Source organism: Mus caroli, unplaced genomic scaffold (genome assembly GCF_978045245.1).
Source record: "Mus caroli unplaced genomic scaffold, Mus_caroli_1 scaffold_14, whole genome shotgun sequence".
Lineage (NCBI taxonomy): Eukaryota > Metazoa > Chordata > Mammalia > Rodentia > Muridae > Mus > Mus caroli.
In genome coordinates this window covers 90,412,608-90,426,004 of record NW_028227269.1, presented here as the reverse complement: position 1 = coordinate 90,426,004, position 13,397 = coordinate 90,412,608, and the positions used below count along the sequence as shown (strand labels likewise).

General features: G+C 39.8%; 1 pseudogene; it reads right to left on the bottom strand.

Moving 5' to 3' along the window:
* Positions 1-4,774: 4,774 nt before the first annotated feature.
* On the bottom strand, positions 4,775-5,519 carry LOC110307441 (ribosome biogenesis protein NSA2 homolog pseudogene; annotated as a pseudogene).
* Between the last annotated feature and the right edge of the window lie 7,878 nt (positions 5,520-13,397).

The window sequence follows — 13,397 nt, the reverse complement described above, 5'->3', positions numbered from 1 at the left end:
TGGGCTTAATTCTATAGTTATGTGATAAGGTTTGAAATTGGATATACCAATTCTTGTTATTCTTCTCTTTCGATGTTGATTTTACTGTTCATAATGCTTTCAGCTTTTGATAACTACTTAAGGAAGTTGTTTTCCATATCTTCACAACTCTTAGGGTTTTGATAAGAGCAACACTTCATGTGTGTATCAAGTTGAGGAAACTTGGCATCTTACTGTGTTGTTCTTTGTACTTGTATATGTTTCTGTTCTGTGATTTGTATTGCTGTGATAAACACCATGACCAAACTATTGAGGAGAACAGGGTTTGTTCAGTTCATAGGTTATAGTTCTCTATGGCAGGAAGTCAGGTTAGGAACTAAAGATGAGAATATGAAGGCGGGAACTGAAGCAAAGACCATGGAGAAATGCTGTTTACTAGCTTTCTCTCGGTGACTCGCTCACTCTGCTGCTCTAACATAATTCAGAACCACATGCCCAGGAGTGGTAGCACCTACACTGCCCTGGATCCCCCACATCAGTCATTGATTAAGAAAATTCTCTCTCAGACATGCAATCTGTTGAAGGCACCTCCTCAGTTATGGTTCCCTCTTCCCAAATAACTGTAATTGTGTCTTGTCAACAAATAATGACCACATGTCAATACTTCCTCTCCGTTAACTGGGTTGGTTAGTTGATTGGTTTCTGTGTTGCTTAATGCATAACTCCCTGCCTTGGCTTCCCTCAGGAAGAGACTGAGATCAAGATGTGTAAGCAAAATAACCCCTTTCCTTCCTAAGTTGCTTTTGGACGTGGTCTGCTAAATGAATTAGCCCATCCTCTTTCAATTCAATTTTGTTCAGTTTGTCAGGACACATACAGAATAAAGTCATAAAACATCATGATCCAGGTAACTTATATAAGAAAGAGTTTAGCAGGCTCATGCCTCTGGAGAGTTAAGAGTCTGTCTTGATGGAGGAGTGGCAGACATGGCAGCTGGAATAGCAAGCAAAAAGCTCATATCTTAAACATGAAGCAGGTATGTATCCATTGGTTGATCACACTTATCAATATGTCTGTCTCCTTGCTAAATGTTATGCTTGACTGCACTCTGAGTTAGTGAAAGATATGCTGAAATCTCTATCTATAGCTCTTAGTGCATCTGTTGGACCTTCAATTCTTTCATCTCCTACTTCACATATTCCAACATTGTATAGTTTTATCCTTAGAGTTACAACACACTTACTTAATATTTTTATGTCTTCTTGGGAAATTGATCTTTTTTATCACTATGCAATACATTTCTTTGTTTGAGTAGTTGTTTATTATTGTTCAAAACTCTCTTTTAGTTGATGTTAATTAACTTACTATTGGGGGGGAATTACTATTCATATAATCTACCATGTTTTCTTAATTTGCTTTTAACCTGTCAATATACTTTTATTTGAGAATATTTATGAACTACAAGTTTGTGAGCTGCAATTATTTTAAAATACCTTCTATTAATCTCATTTCTACAAATTTCACTTTTTATTGGCATATTTAGACCATGTGTGTATTAAAGTAATATTTGTTGGTTTACTTTAATTATTAATTTTTTGATCAGATTTTCTTTTTTTTTCCTTTTTTTTAAATATTTTTTATTAGATATTTTCCTCATTTACATTTCCAATGCTATCCCAAAAGTCCCCCATACCCTCCCCCCCTCTCCCCTACCCACCCACTCCCATTTTTTGGCCCTGGCGTTCCCCTGTACTGGGGCATATAAAGTTTGCAAGTCCAATGGGACTCTCTTTCCAGTGATGGCTGACTAGGCCATCTTTTGATACATATGCAGCTAGAGTCAAGAGCTCCGGGGTACTGGTTAGTTCATAATGTTTTTCCACCTATAGGGTTGCAGATCCCTTTAGCTCCTTGGGTACTTTCTCTAGCTCCTCCATTGGGGGCTCTGTGATCCATCCAATAGCTGACTGTGAGTATCCACTTCTGTGTTTGATAGGCCCCAGCATAGTCTCACAAGAGACAGCTATATCTGGGTCCTTTCAGCAAAATCTTGCTAGTGTATGTAATGGTGTCAGCTTTTGGAAGCAGATTTTGAGATGGATCTCTGGATATGGCAGTCTCTAGATGGTCCATCCTTTTGTAACAACTCCAAACTTTGTCTCTGTAACTCCTTCCATGGGTGTTTTGTTCCCAATTCTAAGAAGGGGCGCAGTGTCCACACTTTGGTCTTCGTTCTTCTTGAGTTTCATGTGTTTAGCAAATTGTATCTTATATCTTGGGTATCCTAAGTTTCTGGGATAATATCAACTTATCAGTGAGTACATATTGTGTGAGTTCCTTTGTGATTGAGTTACCTCACTCAGGATGATGCCCTCCAGGTCCATCCATTTGCCTAGGAATTTCATAAATTCATTCTTTTTAATAGCTGAGTAGTACTCCATTGTGTAAATGTACCACATTTTCTGTATCCATTCCTCTGTTGGGGGGCATCTGAGTTCTTTCCAGCTTCTGGCTATTATAAATAAGGCTGCTATGAACATAGTGGAGCATGTGTCCTTCTTACTGGTTGGGACATCTTCTGGTTATATGCCCAGGAGAGGTATTGCGGGATCCTCCGGTAGTACTATGTCCAATTTTCTGAGGAACCGCCAGACTGATTTCCAGAGTGGTTATACAAGCTTGCAATCTCACCAACAATGGAGGAGTGTTCCTCTTTCTCCACATCCTCGCCAGCATCTGCTGTCACCTGAATTTTTGATCTTAGCCATTCTGACTGGTGTGAGGTGGAATCTCAGGGTTGTTTTGATTTGCATTTCCCTGATGATTAAGGATGTTGAACATTTTTTCAGGTGCTTTGCTGCCATTCGGTATTCCTCAGGTGAGAATTCTTTGTTCAGTTCTGAGCCCCATTTTTTAATGGGGTTATTTGATTTTCTGGAGTCCACCTTCTTGAGTTCTTTATATATATTGGATATTAGTCCCCTATCTGATTTAGGATAGGTAAAGATCGTTTTCCAATCTGTCGATGGTCTTTTCGTCTTTTTTCTGACTACTGTGAGCTTCTTGAACATCTTAAAAGAGAATTATACAAGTGATGAATAGCAATTTTTCAGTCTATCAGTACATAATTTTTCAGTTTTATATATGTTTATACTTATAATATATTTACATACACATATATATATGTGTATATATATGTGTGTGTGTGTATATATATATATATATGTGTGTGTGTGTGTGTGTGTGTGTGTGTGTGTATATCAGATTCGGCGTTGATGGTGCTTTTTTCTTGGTATTTAAAAAGACACAATACAGCTTCCTACTGGGGTCCTTTACTGCTCAGGGGAAACCTGTTATTCATGCTGTCCATCTATAACATAAGAGAGGATACTATATCAAAACCTTGGCTTTTGTGAATTTTTCAGTTTTTAGGTTTTAAGCAAAGTTTTTATGAGGTACCTTCCAATGGATTTTTGTTTAGCTTTATTGTGATTGAAATGTGTTTAGTATCTTACTACATAATTAGTGTGTGTGTGTGTGTGTGTGTGAGAGAGAGAGAGAGAGAGAGAGAAAGAGAGAGAGAGAGAGAGAGAGAGAGAGAGAGAGAGAGAGAGAGAGAGAGAGAGAGAGAGAGAGAGAGAATGTGAAGGTTAGAAGGCAACTTGGAGAAATTGTATCTCTCCTTTTGCCATGCACATTCCAGAGAACAAACTCAGGTTGTCAGGTTCACTCAGCTTCCTGACCCTAGTTTCATGTAGCTTTTCAAAGTTAGGAAGTATTCAACAATTATTTCTTCAGGATTTTTTCACTCCTTATCTCTTTCTTCTCTAATTCACGGACTCTGATAATATGAAAATTAAAACTTCTATAATAGCAATAAGTTTCTAAGGTTCTGTTTAACTTACTTTATGTGTGTGTTTCTGTGTATCTGTGTGTCTATGTATGTCTGTGTGGGTGTCTGTGTCTATGTGTGTGTGTTTGAGTGCCTGTGTCTGTGTGTCCATGTGTGTGTATCAGTGTGTTCGTGTGTGTGTGTGTTTGACTACTTTGTTCTGCAGGTTGGGAAACATTGTTATTCTTTCATCTTCCTGATTATTATTTTCTGAGTCTTCTGAGAGTTGAGCCCATCCATTGAACTTATTCTCGTGGTTGTGCTTCTTCCTCTTGCCTTTTCTTTATATCTTTTCTTTCTTTGTTGAGACTATTTTATCATCTATTTCAGCAACCTTATAATTGCTGAAGCATCTTTATGATATCTTCAAAGGCTGGGTCAGATACCTCTGACATCCTTATCATTTTAATTATAGACTTCATAGATGGGCTTTTCATCAGTTTTCCATTTCCCGTACCTTGGTATGGAAAGTGGGTGACTTTTTGAGACATCTGAGGAACTATGATACTTTGCTTCTTTATTTAACTCTTCTTTCGACCTGCCTTCCACTGGCATCATTCTTCTTGATGAAATGAGAAACTCTGACTCCCAGTCCTTCTCCACTGCTATTCTGTTTGCTGATGAAAAGAATCTCATTACTGATGCTTACTGGGATTCACTGACCCTAGGCTAAGGAAGACGGTCCTGGTTGTTTTGAGATTCTGATATATGTTTTACTTTTCTTTTAACTGTCAAACTGGGCAGTTTTATTTTCCTTTACAACTTAATAAATGCTTCTCGATGACTGCACATGAGGTATGGCTGATCGGTAGTTGAGAATGATCCCAATGATGGAGTTTTCCTGACAGGGTGTAGTCTTCGGTATTGTATTGAGTGGAGTGACTTGTATGAATGACGTCACTGTCAAACCAGCAAGACTGCATTTATGCACTTATCATTCTCAGGATTGTTGGTAACTTGGGCAGACTTTCCCCAAATCACCATGCCTTCTTGTGTCACAAGGCCCTACTTGCTCACATTCACTTCAGTAACTGTACATTTGGTGATCCCACCCAGGGTTGTATATAATGGAAATGATTGATTCTTTTTCACACTGAGAATAGGCAGGCAAAAGGTAGCTTTCAGCTCAGGGTGTGTGACATGGGCTTTTTTGAAACATAGACCCATTGGCCTAATGAGTGGTTTTCTTGTAAAGCCATCACCAACAGAGCAGACTTTAGTAACCATTCTCTTCCATGCCTTCTTTTTTCTTTCAATACTTCTATTTCTCCTTGGGCATGAACTTTGGTTAGAGGGACCTCCCATTTTCCCGCCTTTTCTTTCCGTTTCTGCTTAATCATGTTGGAAAGTACTTTTGCTTTCGCCTGCCCCTCTCTGTCCAGCAGATAGGCAGGGACACTCCCTGTGGAGTCTTCTCATCATCCTTCTGCTTGGTGTTTCTCTTTTCATGCATCTTAAAAGTCTTTTTCATCTGAATTTTCTCAGCATGGTGCTGTTTATGGTAGAGCTTAGCCTTCAGGGCAATTTTTTTTTCCTTCTTTGAATGTTCATGGGTCTCCGGACTTGCTTTCTTTCTCTTTTTCTCATGGTGGTCCAAACGATATCTATATCGTTTATGGTGCAATTCAATATATTCATTTTGTGGCATGATGACAGCCACGGAGCAGCAGTATTCAACCTCCCAGGTCTCAAAAAACTCTTAATTTCTGGGTGTCACTGGCCCACAAGCCTGCCTCGTTCAGTCCGGAATGGGAAAGCATATGTCTTACTTTTACTTAGCTTTGTAGCATCGTTCTACTCACTAATCTCTTGGCATTCATAGCTAGGGGGACATGAACACATTTTATGCCTTCCTATGCTTCCCTTTGCTAATACTGCCTGTGCAGAAGGAATATTTCTGTCATTTTGTTTTGCACATATTGGCATTTCTGAGTTGCTGGCTCCTTTAGTTCTAAGTCCAGTAAAATAAAAAAAAAAAATAGAAAAACAAATAAAACATACTCATACAATCCTTGACTAATCAATTCTCTGGTCTTCCTCCTACATTTAAAAATTATCAGACGTTCATTCTAAAGTTTTAATAAGCATTTATTGGAAATGTGGGAAAAAAGAAAAGGCTTATCTATTGCTCCTTGAGCAAAAGTTGCTTCATGATTGTTTTGTGACTTCCTTTTTTGAAAGAATATTCCTCCAATTTTTAAGTACTAAAAATTATCCTTTATCATAGAACAGTTTAGAACCTCAGAAGATAAATTGTTATAGCCTCAAACAAGTCTGTAAGAGGCAGGTGCCCTAATAATACTGGCCCTCAAAGATACATTTTTCTCTACATTGCCCCTAGAAGCTAATTCACAAGATTTTCAATGCTCCTCAAACTGTCATGAAAAGACTAAACTCTGCCACTGGACATAACCTTATAAAAATGATATTATGAAAATCTTAGTCATTAGGGTTTCTGGACATTAGCATGATTTTTATGAAGGTGAAAGGAATAGCTTTCTTCCCGACTCTGCTTTCCTTAGCATTTGGGCTGAGACATAATTCTCTTTACTCCTAAAGACTGACTTCCTACCTTTCTCTCCACAGAAGTGAGGAATTAGTCAAGGTTCAAAGTGAGCCATTTTTCTTTCACACTTTGTATAACCTATCTTCCTAGACTTGCCTTCAGCTAAAAATCTCCTCTTCTTCTCCAAGATAGAAAAAAATGCCCAATATATATCAGTGGATGAAGTAGCTGAATTTTTTAAAATTAATTTATCATATCTACATTCATTCCTATCCTAAATAATATAGCATATTACCAAATATATTTATATCATATTAATTTTGTATGGGACTTAAAGGCCATGCCAGTATTTGTGGCATCAATGACCTAAAATCATTAGGAAAATAAAACATATACTTGCAAAGGAAGTTGAAATAAAAACCAACTGGTGTTAGCATTTCAGGTTAATATATTTTATGTTAAAAAAATAAAGGAAAAGGAAAAAGCAAAGAAATGCTCTTTGTAAGTAATAAATGGGGATTCTAGAAGAAAAGCCTGTGCCTCTGCACTCTAGTGGGTGGATAATGTTGTGATACTTATTTTAGTTCATAAGCACAAATGAGAAGAATCAAAAGAATGAATTTGGGGCTAGGGATATAGCTCAGTAGGTAAAATGGTAACCACCATGCAAGCAGGAGGACCTGAGTCTGACCCCCAGCAAAAGTCAGTACTGTTAATCTGAGGAGGTTGATCCGTTAGGCTTGCTGATTCACCAGTGCAGCCAAATTGGTAAAAGTCGGCTTCACTGAGAGATTCTGTCTCAAAAACCAAGTTGGAGAGCAACTGGGAAAGACACCTGACATCAATTTCTGACCTTCACAAATGCATACATACGTGTGCATGGACACCATCACAAATGTGTGCGCACACAGGAACACACAGAGAGACATTTAAAGAGAATAATTAATGAAAAATGAGATCATGAGTTTGAAAGAACGAGGTAAGATATATTGAACGGTTTGGAGGGAGAAAAGGGAAGGGGAAATGGCATAACTACATTTTAATCTCAAAATTTAAAAGAAAATACAATTGAACAACAGTGACAGAAAAAAACAAGGCAGTTAGCAATGTCTAGCAAATCAAATTAAATCACAAATTTAGATGACCTCTCTGAAGATAAGATTAGAGATACTCATTCTATAATGGCGAGACAGAACTACTGTTCTTAACAAGGCAACAAGACAAAATTGTTTAATCTTGCTTTAAAGCCTAAAGCTCTACTGTCTGCTGGTTTCTGACTCAATAACTAGTAAGTGTTGAACAAGCTAGATTTAAAGTTGCCTAATAAAAGTTTCCTTACAACAGGCACTGAAATATCAAAAAGGCTATAATCAGTGAAATGGATTCAACTAGAATAGTATAAGAAAAAGCATTGGGTAATTAGGAAATAAGGAAAGCATTCTAAATGCAGGGGCCATTAAAACGTTTATTCACTACTAGTTTCTCTTTGCCTAACATAGCACAAAGCAGGTACTTTCTTCACAATTGCTATGTGACTTTGACAAAATAATCCTCCTCATAACCAGTAGAAATGCAGGCCTGCCATTTACTGCTGTCTCAAAGAAATTTTAATAAGCCACAAACTGATTTCTTTGTCGTTGTGGTAGTGGTGGTGATGGCGATGATGATGGAGATGGTGATGATGGTGACGGTGGTAGTGGTTGTTTCATGCAGGGTCCCAGATAGCTCAGGCTAACCTCATAGCCAAGTGAACTCCTGCTCCTCCCTGCTGAGACCTGAGAATTCAGGTATAGCTCCACACCCAGCTGAAACTCTCTTCTGGTTCCCAATAAAAGATCAGCAATGGAAAAGACTGCCTATGCATTAATTCCTAAAGTTATCTCTGCACTTATGTCATTGGTCCTAGGAAGGTGAATTGTCAGTGACACTTATAACAATGGTTGTTAGTCTGCTGTGTGCCTGATATTTTGCTGTGTGTTCTTATTTAATCAACCTTTATAACTCAACCAGATATATACCATCAGGACCCTTGTATCACTAATGAGCAAATAGACATTCAAAACAGTGTTCTCTTTCCCATGATTCACACCTGAGCAGCACAGAGATGAAATCAGAACCCAGGCTGTCAATCAAGAACCACCTTCATTCTCTTGATGCTCTTCTGATGGCCAGACATTATTAGAGGATTACTGAAATAGGGATGGAGGCCTGGTAAAGCCAAGAGATTACCTTGCCTAGTTTCTGGAATATGAGCTATCCTGGTCTTACTTCTGATGTTCTTTAAAATAGAGGGGAAAGGGAAGTCAAAGGCAAGAAGTAGAATTATTTTCTTCATATGTCTTTAATTAAAGGTTCTTTTTTTTTTAACCTTTCTATATCTGCCTTATGAGTTTGGGAATAAGTAGGAAGGAAAAGTTTGATCCAGGGGAAGGAGATTTCCTGCATAAAGTGCAGAGTCTGGAGCAGCTGAGTACAGCCTGAAGGGGAGCCCTTCGTCCATCCAGCTCTTGAGTCATATAGAGCAATATAGTAAAAAATGCACTGAGCTAAGGACTTTTGTGGTATTGCTCTTTAGACTTATACAAAATATCATTCATTGACACCAAACAGGCATTTAGATCATTTAGATCTTCTGTACTTAAGTAAGCATATCAATTAAGAGAATCTTAACTCTACAGCAAAGAATTACTTTTTTTTCCAGTTTGTTTGTTTGTTTGTTTGTTTGTTTGTTCGTTTGTTTAAATCATGTTGAACTGACTCATCCTATAGCATCCCTCTCCTGTGCTCTCTATGGTCTGTTTCCCTTCTTGATTTTCACTTCTGGCTGCCACTTCCAAGCTGGAGGAGTTTTGAACTCAGGAGGAAGTGTATATGGCTAGAGGGGAGTTGCTACCGCTGAATAGCTCTAGGCATTCACAGAAGCCCCTTCCAGAGCACCTCACCTCCACCACAGCTTTACATACCTTTGAATGCTACTGCAACATGGGTGCCAGTCTTACGTGACAATCATAGATCAAAAATATACCTTATCTGGTTCCTTCTACCACATGTTGGGGTCTGGCTTCTTTTTTTAAGGCATTATAAATATTTTTGTTTGTTTATACCGATATCCCAGTTCTACTCTGGCTGTAGTATAAATGGGGACCTCATCTACTTTCTTTTTGTCTTTGTCAACTTATCCTTTCCACAGTTAATATAAAGGTGGAAGATTAGCCAGGAAATCATAGTCATTGCCGATTAATTAAAAGGTAGGTTAATGAAGTTGACACAATCATAATGCTACTTATAATTAATAATATGAAAAATAATGAGGAACATAAAATAATAACTTGTCACTGAGCTGGCAGAGAAGCCACAAGAGGCAGAAAGTAATATGGCTTGAGGGATTTTTTTTTTGGGGGGTGCTATACCTTAGTGGTACAGTGCTTGCTCACCACTTGTATAACATGTACACTGCCCTAGGTTTGATCCCCAGAGCTACAAAGAATGGCTTGGCTTTACTGAAAGCTTCACCATTAAGAGTTTAGTTATTCAGCTTCCAAACTCTTATAACTTTAAAAAGCTGAAGATACAGACACTCACTGTAGGTGGAGACTTTAACTGAATACTCTAAAAGGCTTTAATACGCATTGTTGATTTGACCTGAGTCACACCCCAGAACACATACCATGGAGGAGGTGCATGCCTGTAACTGCATCACAGTGTAGAGCGGGCATACTAGGGACTCACTAAGTAGCCAGCACGTTCCCACTGAGTAGCCAAAACAAGGTTTAGTGAGAGACCCTGTCTCAAAACAGTAATGAAGTAGAGAAAGTGATCAAGGAAGATAACTTAAGTCAGTCTCTGTCTCTTTATGCAAGTACATCACACACACACACACACTCATACAACACAGACACATACTAATGCACAACATGTATGCACACGTTATTCAAACTTTTATATTCATTGCATTTCTCATAAGTTGTTCATTTGTTTGGGAATGTCTGATGAGATATCAGCAAGAAGCAGAGCTGATCTTCCTATAGAAACATCAATTCAAACAACCATTCCCACACAAAACTACCTGCACAATACCTGCAAGAAGCAATTTAAAGAAAAAAGAAGGAGAAGGAGAATCTGAGAAACTGGATGTATAGGAGAAGGTAGGAAGGTGTCTATCTGAAAAGGCTGTGGAGAAGATGAGAGAGGTCTTGTTAATACAGGGTGTGGCACATGAAAGCTAATTCCTACTGGGGGCAGTGTTTTTAACAGCTGGGGAAAGGGTGTTTATTTTTTAAGTCCTAATCATAAAATGCAACACCATTAAAAAGGAATCTCAGTAGGAACTTGAGATTTCAGTCATTTTTAAAGCCCTGATAAAGGACACGTTCCACCATTAACACTTGGTCAGAGGCTCCCATTAGTAATTAAGGTGACAGTGTGCATATGCATTTTGTAAGACATAGTGAGTTCTGGAAGAAGCCAATCCCTATCTCTCCCCTGCTAATAAGAAACTGAGAAACACGAAACAACCCCAGATGGTACATGATGTAGTAATGAACAAAGACATTTAAATGGTGTGAATTAAGTTTTACTTTGTGTTTCAATAAGAGATTCACTGCCCAGAACATTTTAATTGTAAACTAGATTCCCCCATGAGGCCTTAAACTACTTTATGTTCAATATAAAGCTTTGTTGATCTGGTGTGGGCAGCATTATTCATCACCTAATCTCAAGGGGATATAATTTTTTTTTTCATATTGGGCAATTGATGCATAGCCCTACTAGTTTAATACTAAACTGTATTTCATTTCTCCAAATAATTTATCTTCACACTGGTAAGAAGCTATGTCAAATGAGAAGATGCAAACCAATTTCATAGATATCAAGTTATTTTTCTGAAATTCTAAGTGAAAATAACCTAGTAGGATAATATTTCATGTTTTGCCAAAATATTCAAAGTGGATATGCAGGGCACTTTCTGAAAACTCTCTTCTCTGACTACCTGAAAAGGAATATTTCTTTGAAATATTTATTGAACCCTCTGGCAATGGACAAAGAGATAAGTCACTGGGGGTGCTTGGTCATCCCTAGCTTGCTGCCTGACTTGATGGTCAAAGCTGTTTTATGCCTAGAACACATAGAAACCAAATCAAATCCAGGCAGCACAGCACAGAAAGACAGAGACCTGTGTTCCACCATGTCATGTGGTATGTGTAAGGGAAGACACCCACAGACCTGCTGTCCCACCCACAGCACTGGCTTGCCATAGACACACATGGTCCCACCTCCTACCACACAACAGTATGGTAAGAGGAAGACAGACAGAGACCTGCACACTGCCATGCCCCCCACAGACCTGTGCTCTGCCTTTTTGTGCTCAGCACAGGTGGATCCCCTAGATACACAACTGCCACCACACCATGCAACACAGACAAAAGATGTCACCCAGGGGCCCACCAGCCACATGGCCAGCCTGCAGCAGGAGCTACTATAATGTGTGAGTATGTGGTAGATAGATGGAAGAGAAAGACAAATGGAGCAGCATGAGTATTGTGAAGAGAGATGGAACTGGAGACTTGAGGGTAGAAACGAGAAGCCTGTTGTGAGTGGCCAGCCCCATCATCTAGTGTCATGGTAAGGTCCTAGCCTGCACTGACACCAAAGTCCATGGTTGGGTCCACAGGTCATATTACCACTAGTGAACTCTAAGGACATCCTTGGTTGGGGCAACAGCCAGGGACCACATGAATGTCCAGGGTTCATGGGCTGTGCAGAAGTGGCTCTGCTCCTCTGTAGTGACAGTTTTCGAAAATTTGTTTTCAAACAAACAAACAAACAAAACATATTATAAGAATGTATTTTCATTGTAACCCCAGGTATAGGGATGTGGGGCTGCTTCAGTCTGTCCATAGCAGTTGACTATAATTTGTCTCATGCTCTAGTAGAGGCAAGATTTTGCTATCTGCAGATAATTTCTGTTATTGTGGGACATTTCTAATTCTGGGAACTTTTTAGGGAGTATATAAATGCTAGGCATGGTGAGTGGTTGTTGGCCATTTATGAAGGCTTTTTGAAGTTTGTTAGTAGCCATTGTCAAAGAAGAAACAGAATGAGAAAAAGAAAGAAAAAGAAAAGGAAAGAAAGGAAGGAAGGGAAGGAGGGAGGGAGGGAGGGAGGGAGGGAGGGAGGGAGGGAGGGAGGGAGGGAGGGAAGAAGGAAGGAAGGAAGGAAGGAAGGAAGGAAGGAAGGAAGGAAGGAAGGAAGGAAGAAATTAGATGATTTAGGGATTCTCTTAATTCCTCTCTCTCCTCTATCCTCATTTCTCCCCTATCTAATGTTAGGGGGTGAAATGGTGGGGGACTAGGAGGGGAAGAGTAGGAAAAAGAGGAGCCCACAAAGTAGCAAAGACCAGTTACATCCCTCACTGGCTGCAGCACTCTGGAGAGATGGTCCCACCTATCACCATTGGCATCACTCAGGAGTGCAGGACCTGAGCTTCAACTAGGCAGCACAGTGGAACTGGCCCTGGTGGTGGGGAATAGAAGAGCTGACCCTGCTACTCATCTACTGTGGGGTGGCACTGGTGCAAAGGCCATGTGCCCCACCACCACCAGTCCCTTACCACCTCTGGCCATTGGGAAAGCTGCCCACAAGGTCATCCCTGAGCTTCACAGTTGAACTGGCCCGCTAGTGGGGGTGGAGGTGAGCTGACCCCAAGGGAAAGAACACCAGAGACCTGACCCAGCTCTTCACAGGTTGTAGCACTTGTGACAGAGACCCCCAAACCTTGACTGGGCAGTACAGTGGAACTCCCCAGAGGTATGGGTGCCATAAGCCACTCCTGGGGGGATGAGAGTGGAGGAACTGACCCTGCCTCCTGATGATGGCATTGAGTGACCTCCAGAGCAGTGCTGGCGAGCTCACCCTAGAGGTGTGGATAATAGAGAGCTACTGATCAGCTCAGCTAACACCTAGGCCCAGATCCAAAGCTCAGAATTGGCTGACCCCCAAATCTGTATCATCTGCAAAAGGTGG